The sequence below is a fragment of the Ranitomeya imitator genome, chromosome 5 (assembly GCF_032444005.1).
Source record: "Ranitomeya imitator isolate aRanImi1 chromosome 5, aRanImi1.pri, whole genome shotgun sequence".
In the NCBI taxonomy this organism is placed as follows: domain Eukaryota; kingdom Metazoa; phylum Chordata; class Amphibia; order Anura; family Dendrobatidae; genus Ranitomeya; species Ranitomeya imitator.
The window spans coordinates 415,319,504-415,347,476 of NC_091286.1; positions in this window are offsets into that span (position 1 = coordinate 415,319,504).

Below are 27,973 nucleotides of genomic sequence, written 5' to 3' on the forward strand. Positions count from 1 at the left end.
ATCTGGAGACTGGCTAGGCCACTCCAGAACCTTGAAATGCTTCTTACGAAGCCACTCCTTCATTGCCCTGGCGGTGTGCTTTGGATCATTGTCATGTTGAAAGACCCAGCCACGTTTCATCTTCAATGCCCTTGCTGATGGAAGGAGGTTTGCACTCAAAATCTCACGATACATGGCCCCATTCATTCTTTCATGTACCCGGATCAGTCGTCCTGGCCCCTTTGCAGAGAAACAGCCCCAAAGCATGATGTTTCCACCACCATGCTTTACAGTAGGTATGGTGTTTGATGGATGCAACTCAGTATTCTTTTTCCTCCAAACACGACAAGTTGTGTTTCTACCAAACAGTTCCAGTTTGGTTTCATCAGACCATAGGACATTCTCCCAAAACTCCTCTAGATCATCCAAATGCTCTCTAGCAAACTTCAGACGGGCCCGGACATGTACTGGCTTAAGCAGTGGGACACGTCTGGCACTGCAGGATCTGAGTCCATGGTGGCGTAATGTGTTACTTATGGTAGGTGTTGTGAGTTCTGTTTTTGGGCTCCCTCTGGTGGTTACTGATGGTACTGGGTGATTTGTGTTCTGCTGTCTCTGGTGTCCACCTGTTCTATTAGGATTTGGGAGTTTCCTATTTAACCGGGCTTTCTTGTCATTTCCCCGCCGGCTATCAAGGTTATCAGAGTGTTTTGTTACCTCAGCTTCTGGCTTCAGTAATCTTCAGGACAAGCTAAGTTTTTGATTTTCTTGTTCCACGTTTTGATTTATTTTTGTCTTGTCCAGCTTGCATATAATTGTTTCTTTGCTGCTGGTTGCTCTAGCGGGCTGTAATTGCTCCTCATGTTCCATGAGTTGGAACATGAGTTCAAGTAATTACAGGATGGTTTTTTGAAGGGTTTTTTGCTGACCGCGCAGTTTACTTTTGTATCCTCTGCTATCTAGTTTTAGCGGGCCTCATTTTGCTGAATCTGATTTCATACTGTGTATGTGCCTTCCTCTCATTTCACCGTCATTATATGTGGGGGGCTGCTATTTCTGTGGGGTATTTCTCTGGAGGCAAGAGAGGTCTGTGTTTCTTCTAATAGGGGAAGTTAGATCTTCGGCTGGTGCGAGACGTCTAGGATCAACGTAGGCACGTTCCCCGGCTATTGTTATTTGTGTGTTCAGGTTTAGGGTCGCGGTCAGCTCAGGTTCCATCACCCTAGAGCTCGTTGGTGCTTGTCCTTTTGTGATTCCCTGCCATTGGAATCATGACAGTATAGCCGGCCACAAAATGTTTGGGCTGAAGTAGGAGGAAAAGTAGTCTGAGGTAGTTTTTTTTTTTTTTTTCTCTCCTCTGAGGTTGCTGCCTAGCCCTAATTGCAGCCTGGCTGATTTTTTTTTTTTTTTTTTCCTCCTCTTAATCCTTGAATGGCTCTGACCTTAGCTGTTTATCATGGACGTCCAGAGTTTAGCTTCCAGCTTGAATAATCTTGCTGCTAAGGTTCAAAATATACAAGATTTTGTTGTACATGCTCCTATGTCTGAACCTAGAATTCCTATTCCAGAGTTCTTTGCTGGAGATAGATCTAGTTTTCTGAATTTTAGGAACAATTGCAAGCTGTTCCTTTCTTTGAAATCTCGCTCTTCTGGAGACCCTGCTCAGCAGGTTAAGATTATTATATCTTTCCTGCGGGGTGACCCTCAAAATTGGGCGTTTGCATTGGCACCAGGGGATCCTGCGTTGCTTAATGTGGATGCGTTTTTTCTGGCATTGGGTTTGCTCTATGAGGAACCTAACCAAGAGATTCAGGCTGAAAAAGCTTTATTAGCTCTCTCTCAGGGGCAAGATGAAGCAGAAATATATTGTCAAAAATTTCGGAAATGGTCAGTGCTTACTCAGTGGAATGAGTGCGCCCTGGCTGCAAAGTTCAGAGATGGCCTTTCTGAGGCCATTAAAGATGTTATGGTGGGGTTCCCTGCACCTACGGGTCTGAATGAGTCTATGACTATGGCTATTCAGATTGATCGGCGTTTACGGGAGCGCAAACCTGTGCACCATTTGGCGGTGTCTTCTGAACAGGCACTTGAGACAATGCAATGTGATAGAGTTCAGTCTAGAAGTGAACGGCAAAACTATAGGCGGAAAAATGGGTTGTGCTTTTATTGTGGTGATTCAGCTCATGTTATATCAGCATGCTCTAAACGCACAAAAAAGGTTGATAAGTCTGTTGCCATTAGTACGTTACAGTCTAAGTTCATTCTGTCTGTGACTCTGATTTGCTCATTATCATCCGGTTGATAAGTCTGTTGCCATTAGTACGTTACAGTCTAAGTTCATTCTGTCTGTGACTCTGATTTGCTCATTATCATCCATTTCCGTCGATGCCTATGTAGATTCAGGCGCTGCCCTGAGTCTTATGGATTGGTCATTTGCCAAGCGATGTGGGTTTAGTCTTGAGCCTCTGGAAGTCCCTATTCCTTTGAAGGGAATTGACTCTACACCTTTAGCTATGATTAAACCTCAGTACTGGACACAAGTGACCATGCGTATGACTCCCGTTCATCAGGAGGTGATTCGCTTCCTGGTGTTGTATAATTTACATGATGTTCTAGTACTTGGTCTGCCATGGTTACAAACTCATAATCCAGTCCTTGACTGGAAAACAATGTCTGTGTTAAGCTGGGGATGTCAGGGGGTTCATGATGATGCACCTCCGATTTCTATCGCTTCATCTACTCCTTCTGAGGTTCCTGTATTTTTGTCGGATTATCGGGATGTTTTTGAGGAGCCTAAGCTCAGTTCGCTTCCTCCTCACAGGGATTGCGATTGTGCTATAGATTTAATTCCTGGTAGTAAATTTCCTAAAGGTCGTTTGTTCAATCTGTCAGTGCCAGAGCATACTGCTATGAGGGATTATGTTAAGGAGTCCTTGGAAAAGGGACATATCCGTCCATCTTCGTCCCCTTTGGGAGCAGGTTTTTTTTTCGTGGCCAAGAAAGATGGGTCCTTGAGACCTTGTATAGATTATCGTCTTTTGAATAAGATTACCGTAAAATATCAGTATCCTTTGCCTTTGTTGACTGATTTGTTTGCTCGCATTAAGGGGGCTAAATGGTTCACTAAGATTGATCTCCGGGGTGCGTATAATCTTATACGAATAAAGCAAGGTGATGAGTGGAAAACCGCATTTAATACGCCTGAGGGCCATTTTGAGTATTTGGTAATGCCTTTCGGACTTTCTAATGCTCCTTCAGTCTTCCAGTCCTTTATGCACGATATTTTCCGTGAATATCTGGATAAATTTATGATTGTGTATTTGGATGATATTTTGGTTTTTTCTGATGACTGGGAGTCTCATGTTCAGCAGGTCAGGAAGGTGTTTCAGGTCCTGCGGGCTAATTCCTTGTTTGTAAAGGGCTCAAAGTGTCTCTTTGGAGTCCAGAAGATTTCTTTCTTGGGGTATATTTTTTCCCCTTCTACTATTGAGATGGATCCCATCAAGGTTCGGGCTATTTGTGACTGGACGCAGCCTGCATCTCTTAAGAGTTTGCAGAAGTTCTTGGGCTTTGCTAATTTCTATCGTCGTTTTATAACTAATTTTTCTAGTGTTGTTAAGCCTTTGACGGATTTGACTAAGAAGGGTGCTGATGTTGCTGATTGGTCTCCTGCGGCTGTGGAGGCCTTTCAGGAACTTAAACGCCGGTTTTCTTCTGCTCCTGTGTTGCGTCAGCCTGATGTTTCGCTTCCTTTCCAAGTTGAGGTTGATGCTTCCGAGATTGGAGCGGGGGCGGTTTTGTCACAGAGAAGCTCCGATTGCTCGGTGATGAAGCCATGTGCGTTCTTTTCTAGAAAATTTTCGCCCGCTGAGCGGAATTATGATGTGGGTAATCGGGAACTTTTGGCTATGAAGTGGGCATTTGAGGAGTGGCGTCATTGGCTGGAGGGTGCTAGACATCGTGTGGTGGTCTTGACTGATCACAAAAATCTGATTTACCTTGAGTCTGCCAGGCGTCTGAATCCTAGACAGGCTCGTTGGTCACTGTTTTTCTCTCGTTTCAATTTTGTGGTTTCATACCTGCCAGGTTCAAAGAATGTGAAGGCGGATGCTCTTTCTAGGAGTTTTGTGCCTGACTCCCCTGGAAATTCTGAGCCCACTGGTATCCTTAGGGATGGGGTGATTTTGTCGGCCGTATTCCCAGACTTGCGACGTGCTTTGCAGGAGTTTCAGGCGGGTAAACCTGATCATTGTCCGCCTGAGAGACTGTTTGTTCCGGATAGCTGGACCAGTAGAGTCATCTCTGAGGTCCATTCTTCTGCGTTGGCAGGTCATCCTGAAATATTTGGTACTAGAGACTTGGTGGCCAGGTCTTTTTGGTGGCCTTCCTTGTCTAGGGATGTGCTTTCTTTTGTGCAGTCTTGTGAGGTTTGTGCTCGGGCTAAGCCTTGCTGTTCTCGAGCCAGTGGATTGTTGTCACCTTTGCCTATCCCGAAGAGGCCTTGGACGCACATTTCCATGGACTTTATTTCAGATCTCCCTGTCTCTCAAAAAATGTCCGTCATCTGGGTTGTGTGTGACCGCTTTTCTAAAATGGTTCATCTTGTACCCTTGCCTAAGTTGCCTTCCTCCTCTGAGTTGGTCCCTCTGTTTTTCCAGAACGTGGTTCGTTTGCATGGGATTCCGGAGAACATCGTTTCTGACAGGGGATCCCAGTTTGTGTCTAGATTTTGGCGGACGTTCTGTGCTAAGATGGGCATTGATTTGTCCTTTTCATCTGCATTCCACCCTCAGACGAATGGCCAGACGGAGCGAACTAATCAGACCTTGGAAACTTATTTGAGGTGTTTTGTTTCTGCTGATCAGGATGACTGGGTTACCTTTTTGCCGCTGGCCGAGTTTGCCCTTAATAATCGGGCTAGTTCTGCTACCTTGGTTTCTCCTTTCTTTTGTAATTCGGGGTTTCATCCTCGTTTTTCCTCTGGTCAGGTGGAGCCTTCTGATTGTCCTGGAGTGGACATGGTGGTGGATAGGTTGCATCAGATTTGGAGTCATGTGGTGGACAATTTGAAGTTGTCCCAGGAGAAGGCTCAGCAGTTTGCTAATCGCCGTCGCCGCGTGGGTCCTCGACTTCGTGTTGGGGTCTTGGTGTGGTTGTCTTCTCGTTTTGTTCCTATGAAGGTCTCTTCTCCTAAGTTCAAGCCTCGGTTCATCGGTCCTTATGGATCTTGGAAATTCTTAACCCTATGTCGTTTCGTTTGGATCTCCCGGCATCGTTTGCTATTCATAATGTGTTCCATCGGTCGTTGTTGCGGAGGTATGAGGTACCTGTTGTTCCTTCGCCTGAGCCTCCTGCTCCGGTGCTGGTGGAGGGAGAATTGGAGTATGTTGTGGAGAAGATCTTGGATTCTCGTGTTTCCAGACGGAAACTCCAATATTTGGTCAAGTGGAAGGGTTATGGTCAGGAGGATAATTCTTGGGTGGTTGCCTCTGATGTTCATGCTGATGATTTGGTCCGCGCTTTTCAAAGGGCTCATCCTGGTCGCCCTGGTGGTTCTCGTGAGGGTTCGGTGACCCCTCCTCAAGGGGGTGGGTACTGTTGTGAGTTCTGTTTTTGGGCTCCCTCTGGTGGTTACTGATGGTACTGGGTGATTTGTGTTCTGCTGTCTCTGGTGTCCACCTGTTCTATTAGGATTTGGGAGTTTCCTATTTAACCGGGCTTTCTTGTAATTTCCCCGAATATGAGTTCAAGTAATTACAGGATGGTTTTTTGAAGGGTTTTTTGCTGACCGCGCAGTTTACTTTTGTATCCTCTGCTATCTAGTTTTAGCGGGCCTCATTTTGCTGAATCTGATTTCATACTGTGTATGTGCCTTCCTCTCATTTCACCGTCATTATATGTGGGGGGCTGCTATTTCTGTGGGGTATTTCTCTGGAGGCAAGAGAGGTCTGTGTTTCTTCTAATAGGGGAAGTTAGATCTTCGGCTGGTGCGAGATGTCTAGGATCAACGTAGGCACGTTCCCCGGCTATTGTTATTTGTGTGTTCAGGTTTAGGGTCGCGGTCAGCTCAGGTTCCATCACCCTAGAGCTCGTTGGTGCTTGTCCTTTTGTGATTCCCTGCCATTGGAATCATGACAGGTAGGCCTTGTTACATTGGTCCCAGCTCTCTGCAGTTCATTCACTAGGTCCCCCCGTGTTGTTCTGGGATTTTTGCTCACCGTTCTTGTGATCATTCTGAACCCACGGGGTGGGATTTTGCGTGGAGCCCCAGATCGAAGGAGATTATCAGTGGTCTTGTATGTCTTCCATTTTCTAATTATTGCTCCCACTGTTGATTTCTTCACTCCAAGCTGGTTGGCTATTGCAGATTCAGTCTTCCCAGCCTGGTGCAGGGCTACAATTTTGTTTCTGGTGTCCTTTGACAGCTCTTTGGTCTTCACCATAGTGGAGTTTGGAGTCAGACTGTTTGAGGGTGTGCACAGGTGTCTTTTTATACTGATAACAAGTTTAAACGGGTGCCATTACTACAGGTAATGAGTGGAGGAAAGAGGAGACTCTTAAGGAAGAAGTTACAGGTCTGTGAGAGCCAGAAATCTTGATTGTTTGTTTCTGACCAAATACTTATTTTCCACCATAATATGCAAATAAAATGATAAAAAAACAGACAATGGGATTTTCTGGATTTTTTTTTCTCAGATTGTCTCCCATAGTTGAGGTCTACCTATGATGTAAATTACAGACGCCTCTCATCTTTTTGAGTGGTGGAACTTGCACTATTGCTGACTGACTGAATACTTTTTTGCCCCACTGTATACAGTATATACTGTATATACAGTATATATATATATATATATATATATATATATATATATATATATATATATATATATACTGTATATATATGTTTTCACTAATATTTGAGGCCATGGATCCGTTATTCCTCCTTTTTGCAAGCCGGTGTGAAAATCTTGCCATATGGATGCCATACGGATGTCACACGGATGTTTACATGTGAGGAAATCACATCCTCGCGTTGCACATGGATGACATATGGATCACTGTACAGGGAACATTTCTGCGATTCTTGTCCATGTAAAATGGACTGATTTTTTTATACGTTGTGTGTGACTCCAGCCTTATACAGCCCATGAAAATAATTGCTTGTAAAGATTAAAAGCATTGGTCAACTTCTTTGTAATTATTGACTTATCCTTTGTATATGCCATCAATATCAGATTGGTGAGGGTCCAACACCCAGCACCTCCAAAATCAACTGTTCTCACTGCCACCATTGGTGGATGTAAGCATTTGCGCAGCTGAACAGTACTGCTCTGTCAACTACGTAGTTGCCACTGCTGGGAACTGCATATACGTTCCTATTTAAATGAATAGTAGTGGACCTGCTGTACCCAGAAGACAACAGGTAAAAGTTGATGGAGCTGCACCTTCTGCTCGGTGCCAGAGCTGAGAACAGCTGATTGGTGATGGTGCCATGTGTCCGATATTGTGATATTAATTTTCTGTCGTAATGTCGTAATGATAGACCATTTTAGATGGGCTGATTTTGTCCAGTTAATGATTGCTGGTCGACAATATACAAATCGATAAATGCTTGCTTGCTGTTCCATTCACACAGGCTGACAAAAACTGTATGGGGGGGAGGAATAATCTTAAACCCTTTTTTAGATTTTTCTACTTCATCCTTTGCTGCGCTTCTTTCAAGAGTCATAACGTTTTTATTTTTTAAGTTGACATAACCACGTTGAATGCAAGATGAGTTGTAGTTTTTAATAACTAACGGACTGCGTGACACTCTTCAAGATGGGTACTCAAGTAGAATTCCACTCCACAGATACAGTAAACAAATAATGTGTCACTCCAATGTAGATGCAAATGTAACTGAAACTTTATTTTGTGGCAGATATCATTTGTATATAGAAAATGTGACATGTTGACATATTTTGGCCTTCATGAGGACAGATTGCAAGGTAGTTAAAAGAAATGATATGGCCAGGGTCGGCGTTTGGGGCAGGCAGACAAGGCAGCTGCCGAAGCCCCCCACCCACAAAGGGGGCCACCTGCGTCTACAGCCCCATTATGAAGTGCACAGACACAGTGAATAATGCTGTGCATCCTCTGTAGTCCCAGAATGTCTCTCCCAAACTCCCCTCCATCCTCACTTTCTCTCCCTGCAGTGTCAGCTTAGAAGTTGAGAGTGAGGGGGAGGGGCCTTCTCACAGCACAGCAGAGTTCAGAGCCAGGGCAGAAGGATGTCTGTCTGCAGCCCGGTGTGTGTCTGTGTCCTCCTCATTATCATGACTGTAATGCTAGGCAATTCAGGAACACAATGTGCATAGCGATCAGAGCACACACAGTGATCTGACAACAACCCAAAATAACAGAACGAGCTCTGAGACATGGGAACTCTGTAGACCGCAATTCCTAATCCTCTCCAAACACAACTAGAGGCAGCCGTGGATTGCGCCTAAAGCTCCCTATGCAACTCGGCACAGCCTGAGAAACTAACTAGCCGGAAGGTAGAAAAATAAGCCTACCTTGCCTCAGAGAAACACCCCAAAGGAAAAGGCAGCCCCCCACATATAATGACTGTGAGTAAGATGAAAAGACAAACGTAGGGATGAAATAGATTCAGCAAAGTGAGGCCCGATATTCTAGACAGAACGAGGATAGGAAAGATAACTTTGCGGTCTACACAAAACCCTAAAGAAAACCACGCAAAGGAGAAAAAAAGACCCTCCGTACCGAACTAACGGCACGGAGGTACACCCCTTGCGTCCCAGAGCTTCCAGCAAAACAAATAGACAAGCTGGACAGAAAAAATAGCAACAAATAGCAAAGAAGCACTTAGCTATGCAGAGCAGCAGGCCACAGGAATGATCCAGAGAAACACAAGTCCAACACTGGAACATTGACAGGAAGCATGAATCAAAGCATTAGGTGAAGTTAAGTAGAGAAGCAGCTAACGACCTCACCAGATCACCTGAGGGAGGAAACTCAGAAGCTGCAGTACCACTTTCCTCCACAAACGGAACTCCCAGAGAGAATCAGCCGAAGTACCACTTGTGACCACAGGAGTGAACTCTGCCACAGAATTCACAACACATGACTGCTCCTAAACCTGAACTGTCCTGAGACCTGCACAAGTGAATCAGCAGGACCTGGTAAGTATGCATATATACAGTTAAGTCCCTATATATATGGACAGAGACAACATTTTTCTTATTTTGGTTATACTGTGGACATTACCACAATGAATTTTAAACAAAACAATTCAGATGCAGTTGAAGTTCAGACTTTCAGCTTTCATTTGAGGGTATCCACATTAAAATGGGATGAAGGGTTTAGGAGTTTCAGCTCCTTAAAATGTGCCACCCTGTTTTTAAGGGACCAAAAGTAATTGGACAGATTAAATAATTTTAAATAAAATGTTCATTTCTATTACTTGGTTGAAAACCCTTTGTTGGCAATGACTGCCTGAAGTCTTGAACTCATGGACATCACCAGACTCTGTGTTTCCTCCTTTTTGATGCTCCGCCAGGCCTTCACTGCGGTGGTTTTCGGTTGCTGTTTGTTCGTGGGCCTTTCTGTCTGAAGTTTAGTCTTTAACAAGTGAAATGCATGCTCAATTGGGTTGAGATCAGGTGACTGACTTGGCCATTCAAGAATATTCCTCTTCTTTGCTTTAATACACTCCTGGGTTACTTTGGCTTTATGTTTTGGGTCATTCTCCATCTGTAGTATGAAACGACGACCAATCAGTTTGGCTGCATTTGGCTGGATCTGAGCACACAGTATGTCGCTGAATACCTCAGAATTCATTCTGCTGCTTCTGTCCTGTGTCACATCATCAATAAACACTAGTGACCCAGTGCCACTGGCAGCCATGCATGCCCAAGCCATCACACTGACTCCGCCGTGTTTTACAGATGATGTGGTATGCTTTGGATCATGAACTGTACCACGCCTTTGCCATACTTTTCTCTTTCCATCATTCTGGTAGAGGTTGATCGTGGTTTCATCTGTCCAAAGAATGTTATTCCAGAACTGGGCTGGCTTTTTTAGATGTTTTTTAGCAAAGTCCAGTGTCACGCCCGCACATACTTACCTGGCTTCTCCCATCCCTCGGCGCGCTCACGATCCTGTCCCGCGCCGCTCTGCCTCCTCCTTCGCCGGCTCTCGGCGTCTGGTCTCTTCGCGCATGCGCGGTCGCGTCTCCCCCATCGCTGAGCCTTCTGGGAGGTCGCGACCCGGTGGCTCCGCCCCAACATGGCGGCGCCCATCGGGTATTTCTTCCCGGCGTCTTCCTAGGTAAGACGCCTTTGCTTTGTAGGTGCACTGTCTGCCGTCAGTGTCCCTATGCCCTAGGCTCCCCTGTACCAGTGTCTTTTCTCAGCCCAGTCCTTGCTTTGTCTCTGTATCCTGCCTGTCCGTGTTCCTGCTGTATCCTGCCTGTCCGTGTTCCTGCTGTATTCTGCCAGTCCGTGTTCCTGCTGTATCCTGCCAGTCCGAGTTCCTGCTGTGTCCTGCCAGCCCGTGTTCCTGCTGTATCCTGCCTGTCCGTGTTCCTGCTGTATCCTGCCTGTCCGTGTTCCTGCTGTATTCTGCCAGTCCGTGTTCCTGCTGTATCCTGCCAGTCCGTGTTCCTGCTGTGTCCTGCCAGCCCGTGTTCCTGCTGTATCCTGCCTGTCCGTGTTCCTGCTGTATCCCGCCAGTCCGTGTTCCTGTTGTATCCTGCCGGTCCGTGTTCCTGCTGAGTCCTGCCGTTCCGTGTTCCAGACATTCTTTCAGTTAAGTCTTGTTTTCCTATTATTCCCTGCCATCCTTATAGCCTGTGGTTTCCTTCTTTATTTTGGGTCGTCCCTTTGGCTCTAGCTGTTGTGTCTCGATTCCCCCGAGGTCCTGCTCCTAACACTCCCTGTATAGGGGGTGATTCCATCTGGTCCGCTCGACCCCGGGGGCTCTAGAGTCACGACCCAGAGGGTCCACTCTCGGATTTCTGTCCGAATACTTACAGGAAGCAAAGGCCATGGACCCCTCTGGGGCCTCTGCTACGCAAAAAGAGCTACTCTTTTTGCGGGAGAATCAGTCCCGTATGATGTCCTTTGTGAAGGCTATGGATTCTCGTTTGTCCACGCTCCAGTCCTCCGATCCTGGCAACGCCGCTCTACTCATTGGCTTACAGCAAGAGTTAGCTCAGCAGCGTGACACCCAGGCCCATATACTTAGTTATATGTCTTCTATTGACGATCGGCTGCTTTCCATCCAGACAGCCACTTCTACGTCTGCTCCTGCTTCCCACCCTCCACCCCGCTTGGCTAAACCGCCTCGGTACAATGGGGATCCTAAGTCCTGCCGAGGATTTCTAAACCAATGCCGTCTTCACTTTGAGCTTCTGCCCCAGCATTACCCGACGGATCGGTCCAAAGTTGCGTTTTTGATTTCCCATCTAGAGGGTGACGCCTTGGCATGGGTCAATCCACTCTGGGAGCGAGACGATCCCCTAGTCTCCCGGTTGTCTGAATTTTTGGAGACTTTCCGTCTTGTCTTTGACGAACCTGGACGACTGGCCTCTACAACTGAAGCCCTATTCTCTCTCCATCAGGGATCGTTATCCGTAGGCCAGTACGCTATTCAGTTCCGCACCCTCTCCTCTGACTTGGGCTGGAACAATGAGGCGTTGGTGGGTGCTTTCTGGCGGGGTCTCTCTGGGCGCATAAAGGATGAGTTAGCTGGTCGGGACACCCCTACGGTTTTGGAGGAATTAATTTCCTTAGCGACCCGTATTGACCTTCGGTTCCAAGAACGCGCTCGCGAGCGGAGGTCTCTTCGTCCTTCTGCCACCCGTAAGCCACTCAGTCCACAGCCTAGAACCTCCTCTCAGGCGTCCGCACCGGAACCTATGCAAGTGGACCGTCTTAAAATGTCCGAACAACGTCGTAAAGAGAGGCGCACTCAGGGGTTATGTTTTTACTGCGGAAGTGCTGCTCATTTATTGCGCTCTTGCCCTGAACGTCCGGAAAACTCCTCCGCCTAGGTCAGGTAAGAGAGGCCTCCCTAGATGTGTGTGATTCCTCTCAACCCCTTACTTTGTCCGTTCTTTTGCATATTGCGGGCAAGGGCGTTTCTCTGGATGCGTATGTGGATTCGGGCGCTGCAGGGAATTTTATTAGGTTGTAAGAGGTTTTGAAATTCTCCGTTCCAGTCAGAACCTTAGAGGCTCCTGTGATTCTAGCATCTGTGGATGGTAAACCTTTACAGGAGACCATTACTCAAGTGACACTTGAGGTGGAACTTCAGGTTGGGGTTCTGCACAAGGAGAGAATTGCATTTTATGTTTTAGCGGGTCTGTCTCATCCTATGCTCTTAGGTCTTCCTTGGTTACGGAGCCACGAGCCCATTTTAGATTGGCGCAATGGTAATATCTTGCGCTGGGGTGAGCTTTGTCGGGAACGTTGTCTGCTGCCGGTGCGTCCTGTGGGATATTCCTCTAATTCTTCTCCTTCTTCTTCCTTTCCCGCCTTACCCTCTGTCTACAGCGCTTTTTCTGATGTCTTCAACAAGAAGGAGGCTGAGGAGCTTCCGCCTCACCGTCTCTATGATTGTCCCATAGATCTCGTGCCTGGAACTAACCCGCCCAGGGGCAGAATCTATCCTCTCTCTCCTGCTGAGACTCAAGCTATGTCTGAGTACATTCAAGAAAATCTTGCTAAAGGTTTCATCCGCAAGTCTTCTTCTCCGGCCGGAGCAGGGTTTTTTTTCGTGAAGAAGAAAGACGGTTCTCTCCGTCCCTGTATTGATTATCGAGGCCTAAACAACATCACGGTGAAGAACAAATATCCTCTGCCACTCATTCCGGAACTCTTCGACCGTCTTCGGGGTGCGCAAATCTTTACCAAATTAGATCTACGTGGCGCATACAATCTGGTTCGTATTCGTGCAGGCGATGAGTGGAAGACCGCCTTCAATACTCGTGACGGTCACTACGAATACTTGGTTATGCCGTTTGGTCTCTGCAACGCCCCCGCGGTTTTCCAGGAATTTGTGAACGATGTATTTCGGGATCTTCTTTACTCCTCAGTCATGGTTTACCTTGACGACATCCTCATCTTCTCTCCGGATCTCTCCACTCACAGGCGAGATGTCCGCCGAGTCCTGCAAAGGCTAAGAGAGAATCATCTGTTCGCTAAGATTGAAAAGTGCGTCTTTGAACAGTCCTCTCTTCCCTTCCTTGGGTATATTGTCTCAAGATCTGGCTTAGAGATGGATCCAGAGAAGGTTTCTGCTGTCCTGAATTGGCCTCGTCCTCTTGGAACAAAAGCAATCCAACGTTTTCTTGGCTTTGCCAACTACTATAGACAATTTATTCCTCATTTTTCTTCCATGACCAAGCCTATCTCTGCCCTAGTTCGCAAGGGAGTCAATTCCAGCCTTTGGACCCCTGAGGCTGAAGAGTCTTTTTTGTCCCTTAAACAAAGTTTCGCTAGGGCCCCTGTGCTTCATCGTCCTGATGCTAATAGACCGTTTGTCCTTGAGGTCGACGCATCTTCTATTGGAGCTGGAGCAGTACTTTTGCAAAGATCTTCGTCCGGACGTTTGGTGACCTGTGGTTTCTTTTCTAAAACTTTTTCCGCTCCTTTGCGTAACTACTCTATAGGGGATAAGGAGCTATTGGCTATCAAGCTAGCCTTGGAAGAATGGCGTTATCTTCTTGAAGGGTCTCTTCATCCATTCATCATTTACACTGACCACAAGAATCTGGCCTATATTCAGTCTGCCCAAAGACTAAATCCACGACAAGCCAGATGGTCTTTATTCTTCGGACGGTTTGAGTTTGAACTTCATTTCCGACCTGGAAATAAGAATGTCAAAGCAGATGCTCTTTCGAGATCCTTTCAACCTCAGGACATGGAGGATTCTCCGGCTCACATCATTGATCCTGCGAGGATCGTCACTCTTGCTCCTCTAAGAGTGATTTCTACTCCTCCTGGCAAGACTCTGGTGGCTAATCAAGACAAGGAGAGAGTTTTACGTTGGGGTCACTCCTCCAAAATTGCAGGACATGTAGGAGTCAAGAAGACACTGTCTCTTATCTCTCGGCACTACTGGTGGCCATCTCTCCGTCAAGACGTCACCAAATTCATCGCTTCTTGTCCTTCTTGTGCTAAAAATAAAGTCCCTAGGCAGCTTCCCTCCGGTCTCCTGCATCCTCTGCCTGTGCCTTCCGTTCCATGGAGTCATATCGCTATGGACTTAATCACTGATCTACCTTCTTCCTTGAATTGCTCTGTCATCTTGGTTGTTGTAGATCGGTTCTCTAAAATGGCTCACTTCATCGCTTTGCCTGGTCTGCCTTCCACTCCTGAGTTGGCAAAGATCTTTTTACACCAAGTCTTCCGTCTTCATGGTTTTCCACATCATATTGTCTCAGACCGTGGAGTACAATTTTCCTCACGTTTTTGGAGAGCTCTCTGCAGTCTATTAAAGGTTAACTTGGACTTCTCTTCCGCCTATCACCCTCAGTCCAACGGACAAGTGGAGCGAGTTAATCAAGTTCTGACTACATATCTGCGACACTTCACCAATGCACACCAAGATGACTGGGTCTCTCTTCTCCTTTGGGCTGAATTCTCTTACAACAATCTTCCCAGCGAGTCTTCCTCCAAATCTCCCTTTTTCGTAGTCTATGGTCAACATCCGAACATTCCTCTTCCTGTTTCTCTTTCCTCGGGGGTACCGGCAGCGGATTTCTTGTCCCGGGAATTCTCTACGATTTGGAATGAGACCAAAGTGGCTCTTGAGAAAGCTAGCCTTAATATGAAAAGGTTTGCTGACAAGAAGCGTTTGGATGCTCCGCCATATTCTCCGGGTGATAAAGTTTGGCTCTCCTCTCGCTATATCAAGCTTAAAATTCCCTCTTACAAACTGGGTCCTCGCTACATTGGTCCTTTTCCTATCTTGAGTCGCATTAATGATGTCTCTTATAAGTTGAAGCTACCTGCCTCTTTGCGCATCCCCAATGCCTTCCATGTGTCTCTTCTTAAGCCCGCAGTCTTTAATTGTTTTCACTCCGCTACCTCTTCCTCTCCTCAGCTCTGTACTTCTGATGGAATCTTTAATGTTAAAGATATTCTTGCCAAAAAAGTAGTTAGGGGTAAAACTTATTTTTTGATTGATTGGGAGGGATTTGGCCCTGAGGAGAGGTCCTGGGAGCCCCGAGATAACATCAACGCTCCCCTTATCATGAAAAGATTCCTTTCTAGCCTTAAAAGGAGGGGGACTAAGGAGGGGGGTACTGTCACGCCCGCACATACTTACCCGGCTTCTCCCATCCCTCGGCGCGCTCACGATCCTGTCCCGCGCCGCTCTGCCTCCTCCTTCGCCGGCTCTCGGCGTCTGGTCTCTTCGCGCATGCGCGGTCGTGTCTCCCCCGTCGCTGGGCCTTCTGGGAGGTCGCGACCCGGTGGCTCCGCCCCAACATGGCGGCGCCCATCGGGTATTTCTTCCCGGCGTCTTCCTAGGTAAGACGCCTTTGCTTTGTAGGTGCACTGTCTGCCGTCAGTGTCCCTATGCCCTAGGCTCCCCTGTACCAGTGTCTTTTCTCAGCCCAGTCCTTGCTTTGTCTCTGTATCCTGCCTGTCCGTGTTCCTGCTGTATCCTGCCTGTCCGTGTTCCTGCTGTATTCTGCCAGTCCGTGTTCCTGCTGTATCCTGCCAGTCCGAGTTCCTGCTGTGTCCTGCCAGCTCGTGTTCCTGCTGTATCCTGCCTGTCCGTGTTCCTGCTGTATCCTGCCTGTCCGTGTTCCTGCTGTATTCTGCCAGTCCGTGTTCCTGCTGTATCCTGCCAGTCCGTGTTCCTGCTGTGTCCTGCCAGCCCGTGTTCCTGCTGTATCCTGCCTGTCCGTGTTCCTGCTGTATCCCGCCAGTCCGTGTTCCTGTTGTATCCTGCCGGTCCGTGTTCCTGCTGAGTCCTGCCGTTCCGTGTTCCAGACATTCTTTCAGTTAAGTCTTGTTTTCCTATTATTCCCTGCCATCCTTATAGCCTGTGGTTTCCTTCTTTATTTTGGGTCGTCCCTTTGGCTCTAGCTGTTGTGTCTCCATTCCCCCGAGGTCCTGCTCCTAACACTCCCTGTATAGGGGGTGATTCCATCTGGTCCGCTCGACCCCGGGGGCTCTAGAGTCACGACCCAGAGGGTCCACTCTCGGATTTCTGTCCGAATACTTACATCCAGTCTAGCCTTTTTATTCTTGATGCTTATGAGTGGCTCGCACCGTGCAGTGAACCCTCTGTATTTACTTTCATACAGTCTTCTCTTTATGGTAGATTTGGATATTGATACGCCTACCTCCTGGAGAATGTTGTTCACTTGGTTGGCTGTTGTGAAGGGGTTTCTCTTCACCATGGAGATTATTCTGCGATCATCCACCACAGTTGTCTTCCATGGGCGCCCAGGTCTTTTTGCATTGATGTTCACCAGTGCTTTCTTTCTTTTTCAGGATGTACCAAACTGTAGATTTTGCCACTCCTAATATTGTAGCAATTTCTCGGATGGGTTTTTTTCTGTTTTCGCAGCTTAATGATGACTTGTTTCACCTGCATGGAGAGCTAGTTTGATTGCAGGTTTACTTCACAGCAAAACCTTCCAAATGCAAGCACCACACCTCAAATCAACTCCAGGCCTTTTATCTGCTTAATTGAGAATGACATAATGAAGGGATTGCCCACACCTGTCCATATAATGGCATTGGAGTCAATTGTCCAATTACTTTTGGTCCCTTTAAAAACAGGGTGGCACATGTAAAGGAGCTGAAACTCCTAAACCCTTCATCTAATTTTAATGTTGATACCCTCAAATGAAAGCTGGAAGTCTGAACTTCATAATAACATACCAGAACGGACCATATATAATGACCATATTTAAAAGGAAAACTCAATAAAGCTATATAGAGAACATAAAGAAACCAAGAGTTTTTAAATCCTAAAGTATAAACAAATAATATATCTAATAATAATGACAAATGTCCAGGACAATAACTATCAAAATATCTTTAATAATAATACAAAACACACACTAGACATGAAAAAAATATATATAAACACATACAATACAATACAAAGAAAAATAATTGGATTGGTCTAATGAACGACAATGCAAACTGGCGGGGGGTGAGCAATCCTACAATAAGAGGGAGGAGAGGCACTCAAAAATGTAAATAATCTATCCCAGCAACCATATATACAAGCTGGAAGGCACAAGTGTGCACAGTTACTAAAAAAGAGTAACCATAAAATAACCCTCATATCATTTGGGAAAAGACACCAAGGATCACAGGAGCCACTCCATTATAATATAGGCCATGTGGCAGGATAATCATACCCCCATGACTCCCAGAGTTAAAGTGCCAATAATGCGCATACATACAAAATACATATGTCTTACCCAGGAAAGCCAGACACCCACCGCACAGATATCCCAACGCGCGTTTCACCGCTGCTTCTTCAGGGGGCAGTGTGCAAATGTGCAATGTTCAGAGGTTAAATACCCCCATGTGAAAAGCATGACCCAATCACCTGCATAGAACAAGGCCCACTCCAGCCGCGTCTAACGAGCGCATGTGGACGAGGCCCACCACAGCCAATCATCCCAGCTGGCGTCAGGAAGCGGTGAGTGTCGGGACAAAATTCCCATAGCAACGTATACACTCACCGCGTAGAATAGACGGAGGGGACATCAGAGCGCATGCGCTACCCGCGGCAGAAGGTAACCGCGCCGCAATGCGTGCAGGGGAGAGGGGTTGCCAGGACAACATCTAAACCATGCTGCACAGCACCCGGAAAGACGCGTAAGAGGGGCGGAAGTAAGGAAGCGGACATATCACATATGGGCAGCAGCGCTGTTAGACATACCAAATGAACATGATGATAATTTATACAAATAAGAGCGCCGCAACACATATGTAAGTATAATACAGTACATTAATCCATTTAATAATGGCAAATATCCAAATGTCCACAATGTGCAGCTGATTTTGAAGATGATGCAGGTAAAGGGTCCTGATCCCAGATAGTTCTTTGTTCACAGACATGCTCATCACAATAGGGGTGTAGCACAATTGAAGGTTAATCCAATAGAACGTACACTAGTGAATGAAAAACACAAACACACACAAAGTTAAAATAAATATAAAAACACAGGCTCCAAGGGCAGATAATCAACATAATAATGAAAAATCACCTATAAAGCAAAGGTAACCCTCAAGCAGACACACACGGTTATAAAAATGATGAAAAGCTAATGTTTTCATTTAATCCATGTGGTGTTATGGTGTCTAGCGTAATAATCTAACGACACTCAAGCTGCGCCAGCCTACGCTTAATGTCACCACCACTAATCCCACCATGGACTCTATCAATACCCCGAATCTTAAAGGGACACTGTCACCTGGATTTGGAGGGAACAATCTTCAGCCATGGAGGCGGGGTTTTGGGGTTTTTGATTCACCCTTTCCTTACCCGCTGGCTGCATGCTGGCTGCAATATTGGATTGAAGTTCATTCTCTGTCCTCCATAGTACACGCCTACGCAAAGCAATCTTGCCTTGTGCAGGCATGTACTATGGAGGACAGAGAATGAACTTCAATCCAATATTGCAGCCAGCATGCAGCCAGTGGGTAAGGAAAGGGTGAATCAAAAACCCAAAAACCCCGCCTCCATGGCTGAAGATCGTTCCCTCCAAATTCAGGTCACAGTGTCCCTTTAAGCCCATCGGGATTAGAAGCATGGCACAGCCTGAAATGGCGAGGAATCGTTTTTAGAAGCGCTACGTCAGGAGCTTCAACTGCATCTGAATTGTTTTGTTTAAAATTCATTGTGGTAATGTCTAGAACCAAAATTGTCTAAATATATATGGACTTAACTGTATGTGTATCTGTGTGTCGATGTGCAGGATACAGTGTGTGTGTGTGTTTGTGTATATAGTATGTGAGTGCATACATATAGTATATTATGATTGTGTATATCTGTGGTGCATTTGTGTGTATATATCGTATAGGTATATACATGTATCGTATATATATATATGCATGTACGTACAGTATATAGTATCTGTGTCTTTGTATATTATATATGTATACCGCAAGTGTGCAGTATATTGTGTAAATATATGTATAAAGTGTATATGTATGTGATCATATTGTATGTAAACTGAATGTTTCTGTGTTTATACACTTTATATATGTGCTTGCACACACTGTATGTGTCTGTATGCTGTATATACAGTATATAGTGTATGTTTCTATATGTATACAGTATATATTATGTGTGTACATGTATAGCGTACATCTGTGTATTTGTGCTGCATATATAGACCTGTAATTGTAGTGTCGCCATAATAGGGATCAGCAGTTTATATCTAATGCTCGGGTGTCCTCCGAGTATTTTTCAGTGCTCGGAGATTTAGTTTTTCTTGCCTCAGCTGAATGATTTACAGCTACTAGCTAGCATAAGTACATGTGGGGGTTGCTTGGTTGCTAGGTAATCCCTACAAGTAATCAAGCTGGCTAACAGATGTAAATCATTCAGCTGAGGCAAGAAAAACTTAATCTCGAGCACTAAAAAATACTCGGAGGTCACCAGAGCGTGCTCGAGAAATCTCGAGTAACGAGTATATTCACTCATCACTAGAGTTCACATGAATTCCACATGTGATGTTTTATTTTCTGAACGTGTCCGTCTGTCCCAACAGCCACAGAAAAGTGGACACTTTTAGATTAAAAAACACAAACAGCTTCTGAGGGTACATGCAGACGATCAGTAATCGCTGCGGGTTGGACGCTGTGTACTTGTGCAGCGTCCAGATGTTACACCATAGTGGATGGAATTTCAAGAAACCCCTTGTCCACTATGCATGCACTGCCACCCGTGGATCATCCGCGGAGACGGACACGCGTCGTATCTTTTCAGACCAGCAATTTCTCTTGTGGAGACGCGAGCCTCCGCAAAATACATTTACCCATACAATGTATTGCATGCTTTGAATCTGCGCGGTTCAGTGATCACATGCGGAATCACCTCTGTTCAATAGACAGCATCGCTTTGGATGGAGCGAACATGCTGCCAATTCCTGATCGTGTGCATCTGGCCTAAGAAAATACAGTACAGTCTGTGGCCCCATAGGGGATTTATGTGAATTCTATTTTAAGGCGATTCAGACAGAGCCCCCGGATGTACTGCAGAAGCGGAGCGTGAACAGGGCTTAACCCCTTCATGATCTTAGGAGTTTCCATTTTTCCGTGTTTGTTTTTCGCTCCCCTCCTTCACAGAGCCATAACTTTTTTATTTTTCCATCAATATGGCCACCTCTGGTTACTATGCCGACGCTTCGCTGACCCCCGATCAAGTATCGGAGATGCGCACATTTCCGGCCAGATGGCAGGAAGCGGTAGTTAAATGCCGCTGTCAGAGTTTGACAGCGGCATTTAACTAGTTAATATACTTTTGTGTGGAACAGTGCCATCTACTATACTATTCCGGGCTGTCCCAGTACATCAGCCAGACACAGACACCGGCCACAAGACACTTTTCTTGTAAATTTATTGCTGTCGTCTTTCAGCATTTCTGCAGCGGTTTTTTCCCTATTCAAATGAAAGGGACACAATAATGCAAGTGAAAAGGCTGCAAAAAAGTAGAATATTTCCTGCCAACGCTGTAGATCAATCTGCACCAAAAATGGTGCATGTGAACAGTGTCTACATAGGCTTTCTGAGAATGTAAAAATAATTAGCATGAAATGATAAATCACCTGCAGCTCCAGCACTGAAGCTCCGGGGGTCTCTGCCAGTCTTAGCACTAGGCTGCAGGGGTCTTGTGGCTCTGGTGGGTCTCTGCCAGTCTTAGCACTGGGCTGCAGTCATCTTGTGGCTTCACCTTATATTATAGCTGCAAAGTGAATAATAACCATCAGGGACCCCAAACCATCGGCCACAGAGCCAGAGGGGATTTAGAAGAGTAGTTTGGGGGACATGTAGGACTTTTTTTTCCCTTTTTATTCTGCTGTTTGTTAGGCAATTCTGCTAATGTTTTCTATTATGTGACTATAGGGCATGTTTTTCATGGATGCCACGTGTGCCCTATTTAACCTATGGTGCTGCACTCATATCCGTCTTTTCCCAGCAGCACAGATGACAAGGGCCAATACAAGTGTATGGGTCCGTGTAAACATGCCATCCGTGTAAACATGCCTTCTGTGTGCCGTGTGCTGTACATGTGCTGTTCGTGTGCCGTCCGTGTTTGTCATGGAAAGTATATGAGAAGCTTTGTAATTTCATTTCCAGAATCCATACTGGAAAAACTCGGATGGCACTTGGCGACACACTGATTAAAAACACTGGTGACTCTGATATATTGGTGTAACACGTAAGTGTTTTTAATGGACATGTGAATATTTCAAGATTGTGGCCTCACCTTAAATTTTGCCCAGGGCCCCATTTTGACTAAAATCGGCCCTGGATATGGCTGCAGCGCAAATAGTATGCAAAACAATGCAGTGGGAATTTTATTTTTATTTGGGCTTTTATTATCTCATGTTGGTTTGCATGAAAAAAAAAAGATCCACAAATTAATATTTAAGCAGTTTTCAAATGGCTATTTTAGAAATGTTATTCCAGTTTGAATTTGAAGTAGTAAGAGACTTCGCTTCCATTAATTTGATGGATGGCAGTAACCACACCCCGTCCTGCCTCAGCTCCCCCCCCAGTTCTACCCTTTCTAAAGAAGCTGCTTGATATATATATATATATATATATATATATATATATCTATGACCGCGACGTCATCTCTGGTCCTTCGCGCAATGCATCCTTGGGAACGGAGGCCGCCGCTTGCACCGCTGAGAGTCGGGAGCTGTCGGATGGTAAGTATATCAATATTTGTTATTTTTATTCTTTTTTTTAAATGAATATGTAGACGACACCCGGCGTATAACGTGACCCCCATCTTATATGACGAGTATATCCCAAACTCCATATTTTATATGGAAAAGTTGGGGGTAGTCTTATACGCCCAGTCGTCTTATATACCAGAAAATACAGCATGTACAGTATATAGATGTCAATGACACACACACTGATATATATATATATATATATATATATATATTTATATTAATTACATAAATAGATAAAAGAAAAGCCGGGAATTCAGCAGCTGTGTAGTGGAAAATCACTGCAGTAGCCAACAGGATAGAAGAGATGGATTACACAAAGTAAATACACAAACCACAGGTAGATATACAGATGTCTGTGACAAATACAATTAGTACAGTGTGTGTGCAGCTTACTGTACATGTATTTAATTAAAAAAATATTATTTTTCTGAAAAAATTGGTGTGGGCTCCTGCATAATTTTTGTAACTAAGCCGACGGCTGGGGGCTGATGTTTATAGCCTGGAAAGGGGGTAATACCCATGGAGTATCCCAGGCTATTAATATCAGCTCACAGCTGTATACTTAGCCTTTATTGGCTATTAAAATGAGGAACCCTGAAAAAAATGATACAGGGTCCCCCTATAATTAATAACTAGCAAAGGCTATGCAGACAGCTGCGGGCTGATATTAATAGCCTAGGAAGGGGCCATGAATACTGGCCCTCAGGCTAAAAACATCAGCTTTCAACCCCCAGAAAAGGCGCATCTCTAAGATGCACTAATTCTGGCACTTAGCCTCACTCTTCCCACTTGCCCTGTAGCGGTGGCAAGTGGGGTGATAGTTGTGGGGTTGATGTCCCCTTTGTATTGTCAGTTGACAACAAGCCCTGAGGTTAATAATAGAGAGGCGTCAATAAGACGCAACCATTACTAACCCCATAGTCACATTGCATGAAAGCACGGACACCCAGATCAATGTCCTTTAATTGAAAGAAAGACACAGACTCCTTTAAAAATCTTAATTAAACCATACTTATGACCTGGCCTATTCCCCGATGCCTTTGTCATCTGCAAAAGATGTTAAAAAAACAAACAACAATATTTCTAACCTTTCCACAGGGATGATTTTAATCCACCTGTCCCACGACGGGTCCAGCTCTGGTACATCTAGACGGCAGGCTGCATGGTTGCATGATGTGACCATACATCCTGTCATCCAGCAGAGACACTGAGCAGCATGTGCACAGTTCTCCTTCTCACGGTGCCATCAAAAAGATCCTGCGAGTTCACAGCCAATGAACTCACTTCACTTTTCTGACGTCAATGCGAGCGCCATGGAAAATTTCCCACAGCGCACGCGCTGACATCACATAGATGTTTACACAACCAAAAGAGAGGATTTCGCCAAGACAGCAGGGAGGAACACAGTGTGCATTGCAGCTCTAGACTTCCAACCTCCGGCACGTTAATTATTCAATGTCAAAACGTTAGCCTCAGCAGCAGTAGTGTAAGTGGCCGAAGCAATTTCTGTGAGTCCTTTGACACATTTTTTAGACCAGTTTGTGCACCAGCACAACAGTATCCAAGTCTGACACGTGGTGAACAACTGGAGAAGATGGTACAGAAGTATCTAGAACGCAATATCAATACCATAAGGGAAGGTTTAGACCCTTTCATATTTTGGTCTTCAAAAATGTATTAGTGGCCTGAGCTTGCCTTTAATGCCTTGGAGGTTTTATCATGCTCGGCAGCCAGTGGTTCCTTAGAACGCGTGTTCAGTGCTGCTGGTGGTGTCCTGACGGATAAGCGCAGCCAGCTGTCTGATGAAAGTGTAGATAACCTATCTTTCATCAAGATGAACAAGTCATGGATCTCCAAGTACTTTTGCACTCCAATCGCAGACTGTACAGACTAGGCAATGTTGTAGTTTTTAGTGTGCTGCATTAATCTTGCATACTTACAGTCTGTGAAAGGTTTAGTGGACCTGCTGCTGATGCAGATGTTAACACTAATAAATGTGAACACTCCTGATGGGGTCTCCATCTGCTGAGTTGGTTGTAGTAGAAGATGTGTTGGTCCCTATTATACTATTTCTACTGTCGTGAAATTGATGCCACTTCAGTGATGTCAGGCCTTAAATTTTTTGCCATTGAAAGACTCCTGATTGGGTCTCCATCTGCGGGGTTGGCTATAGTGGAAGAAATGTCGCTCCCCATAATACTTTTTCTACTCAGATGTAATTGATGCCACTTTGGTGGTGTCTGCCCCTATTTTAAATTTGAAGACTCCTGATTCGTCTCCATCTGCTGGGTTGGTTGGCTGTAGTGGAAGACATGTTGGTCCATATTTTACTATTTCTACTCTGGTGAAATTGATGCCACTTCGTTGGTGTCTGTCACTAATTTTTGGAAATGTGTACACCCCCGGTTGGGTCTCCACTGCTGAGTTGGCTGTAGTGGAAAAGGTGTCGGTCACTATAATACTATTTCTAATTTAGTAAAATTGATGTCACTTTGTTGGTGTCTGTCACTAATTTTTGGAAATGCATAGACTCCTGACTGGGTCTCCTTCATGTGTGTTGCCTGTAACAGTAGGCCTCTGCAGGCATCCAACCCCTTTGAGTGAACTACTATTCTAAAATTTGTACTGTGGGTGAATTGTGGCCACTTTCCTGGTGTCTGCCCCTAATTTGATGTGTTTTGGCAGCTTTTGGAAACATTTGAATGTGTTGTGTATGCATTTGTTTTTGCCTTCCATTGACTCCGATGGCGTTCAGATATGTTCTGCAAAATTTGGGATCGTAATCCGAACCAAACATTGAAATATTCACTCACCTCTACTCACTATACCCCTGGATAAATTCCTTGTGGGGTGTGGTCTCCAAAATGGGGTCACTTGTGGGGAGTTTCCACTGTTTAGGCACATTAGAGGCTCTTCAAATGCAACCTGGCATTCTCTAATTATTCTACCAAATTTTACATTCAAGAAGTCAAACGACGCTCCTTCCCTTCTGAAACCTGCCGTGCGCCAAAACAGTAGATTTCCCCCATAAATAAGGTATCAGCGTACTCCGGAAAAAATTGCACAACAAATTTTAGGGTCTATTTTGTCATGTTACCCTTGTGAAAATGAAGCAGTTTGGGTCTAAAGTAAATTTTTGGGGAAAAAAATAAATGTTCTTTATTTCCTTCCACATTGCTTCAGTTCCTGTGAAGCACCTGAAGGGGTAATAAACTTCTTGTGGTTTTGAGCACCTTGAGTGGTGCAGTTTTTAGAATGGTGCAACTTTTGGGTACTTTATGACACCTCAAGTGTTGTGAATTCTGCTCTTGGGTTCCCTCCAGTGGTTGTAGGTGGGAATGCAGTTGTCTCTGACTCGCAGTCCTGGCCAGGTGTATCGGATGATTACAATTCTGACTGGGATATTTAGGTGTGCTGGATCCTTTAGCCCTTGCCAGTTGTCAATGTTCCTTGTGAAGTGTTGGATCACTTTCTGGCTTCTCCTGCTTGCTGCCAAATTCAGCAAAGATAAGTGTTTGGTTTTTGTATCTGTGGCACACTGCTGTGTGCTTGTTTCAGTTTTATTCCTGCTCTGATTGTAGGATTCACTGGAGTTGCAGATTTACGCTCCTACATCTTTAGTTAGATGTAGGAAGTTTTTTGTATATTCTGCTGTGGATGTTTTGAAGGGTTTTAATACTGACCGCACAGAACTCTGTCCTATCCTGTCCTATCTAGCTAGAGTGACCTCCTGTGCTAAATCCTGTTTTTCTGCCTGTGTATGTTTTTTCCTCTCCGACTCACCGCCAATATTTGTGGGGGGCTGTCTATCCTTTGGGGATTTTCTCTGAGTCAAGATAGTATTCCAATTTCCATCTTTAGGGGTATTTAGTCCTCCGGCTGTGACGAGGTGTCTAGGTGTGTTAGGTACACTCCACGGCTACTTCTAGTTGCATTGTTAAGTTCAGGATTGCGGTCAGTATAGTGGCCGCTTTTTCCAGTGAAAGTTCTCATGCAGCTCCAAGGTCACCGGATCATAACAGTACAACTGGTCCACAATGAGTTAAATGCATCTCAGAAGAAGGGAAGGAAGCTCTTGAGCCATTTTTTTTTCTCCAGTCTGTTTTGTGTTCTCTTCCCTCTTAATATCTGGGTGGCTGAGGAGCCTGGTGCAAGCATGAATGTTCAGGAATTAGCTTCTCGTGTAGACCAGCTTGCTGCTAGGGTGCAAGGTATTTCTGATTATATTGTTCAGACTCCTGCTTTAGAACCGAAGATTCCTATTTCTGATTTGTTTTCTGGTGACAGGTCTAAATTTTTGAGTTTTAAAAACAACTGTAAACTGTTTTTTTACCTGAGACCTCGATTGTTATGATAAGGTAATTCAGTACCGCAATGGACATAGAGGTCAGAGCACATACAGTGACCTGACAATAACCCAAAAACATAGAACGAGCTCTGAGACGTGGGAACTCTGCTGACCGCAATCCCTAATCCTCTCCAACCACACTAGAGGCAGCCGTGGATTGCGCCTAACGCTCCCTATGCAACTCGGCACAGCCTGAGAAACTAGCTAGCCTGAAGATAGAAAATAAGCCTACCTTGCCTACCTTGCCTCAGAGAAATACCCCAAAGGAAAAGGCAGCCCCCACATATAATGAGTTAAGATGAAAAGACAAACGTAGAGATGAAATAGATTTAGCAAAGTGAGGCCCGACTTTCTGAACAGAGCGAGGATAGGAAAGGTAACTTTGCGGTCAACACAAAACCCTACAAAAACCACGCAAAGGGGGCAAAAAGACCCTCCGTACCGAACTAACGGCACGGAGGTACACCCTCTGCGTCCCAGAGCTTCCAGCAAGCAGGAAAAAACAAATAGACAAGCTGGACAGAAAAAAACAGCAAACAAAATAGCAAAGCAGAACTTAGCTATGCAGAGCAGCAGGCCACAGGAACGATCCAGGAGGAAACAGGTCCAATACTAGAACATTGACTGGAGGCCAGGATCAAAGCACTAGGTGGAGTTAAATAGAGCAGCACCTAACGACTTCACCACATCACCTGAGGAAGGAAACTCAGAAGCCGCAGTACCACTTTCCTCCACCAACGGAAGCTCACAGAGAGAATCAGCCGAAGTACCACTTGTGACCACAGGAGGGAGCTCTGCCACAGAATTCACAACAGTACCCCCCCCTTGAGGAGGGGTCACCGAACCCTCACCAGAGCCCCCAGGACGACCAGGATGAGCCATATGAAAGGCACGAACAAGATCGGGAGCATGGACATCAGAGGCAAAGACCCAGGAATTATCTTCCTGAGCATAACCCTTCCACTTAACCAGATACTGGAGTTTCCGTCTTGAAACACGAGAATCCAAAATCTTCTCCACAATATACTCCAACTCCTCCTCCACCAAAACCGGGGCAGGAGGATCAACAGATGGAACCATAGGTGCCACGTATCTCCGCAAAATGACCTATGGAATACGTTATATATGGAAAAAGAATCTGGAAGGGTCAGACGAAAAGACACAGGATTAAGAACCTCAGAAATCCTATACGGACCAATGAAACGAGGTTTAAACTTAGGAGAGGAAACCTTCATAGGAATATGACGAGAAGATAACCAAACCAAATCCCCAACACGAAGTCGGGGACCCACACAGCGTCTGCGATTAGCGAAACGTTGAGCCTTCTCCTGGGACAAGGTCAAATTGTCCACTACATGAGTCCAAATCTGCTGCAACCTGTCCACCACAGTATCCACACCAGGACAGTCCGAAGACTCAACCTGCCCTGAAGAGAAACGAGGGTGGAACCCAGAGTTGCAGAAAAACGGCGAAACCAAGGTAGCCGAGCTGGCCCGATTATTAAGGGCGAACTCAGCCAAAGGCAAAAAGGACACCCAGCCATCCTGATCAGCAGAAACAAAGCATCTCAGATATGTTTCCAAGGTCTGGTTGGTTGGTTCGGTCTGGCCATTAGTCTGAGGATGGAAAGCCAAGGAAAAAGACAAGTCAATGCCCATCCTACCACAAAAGGCTCGCCAAAACCT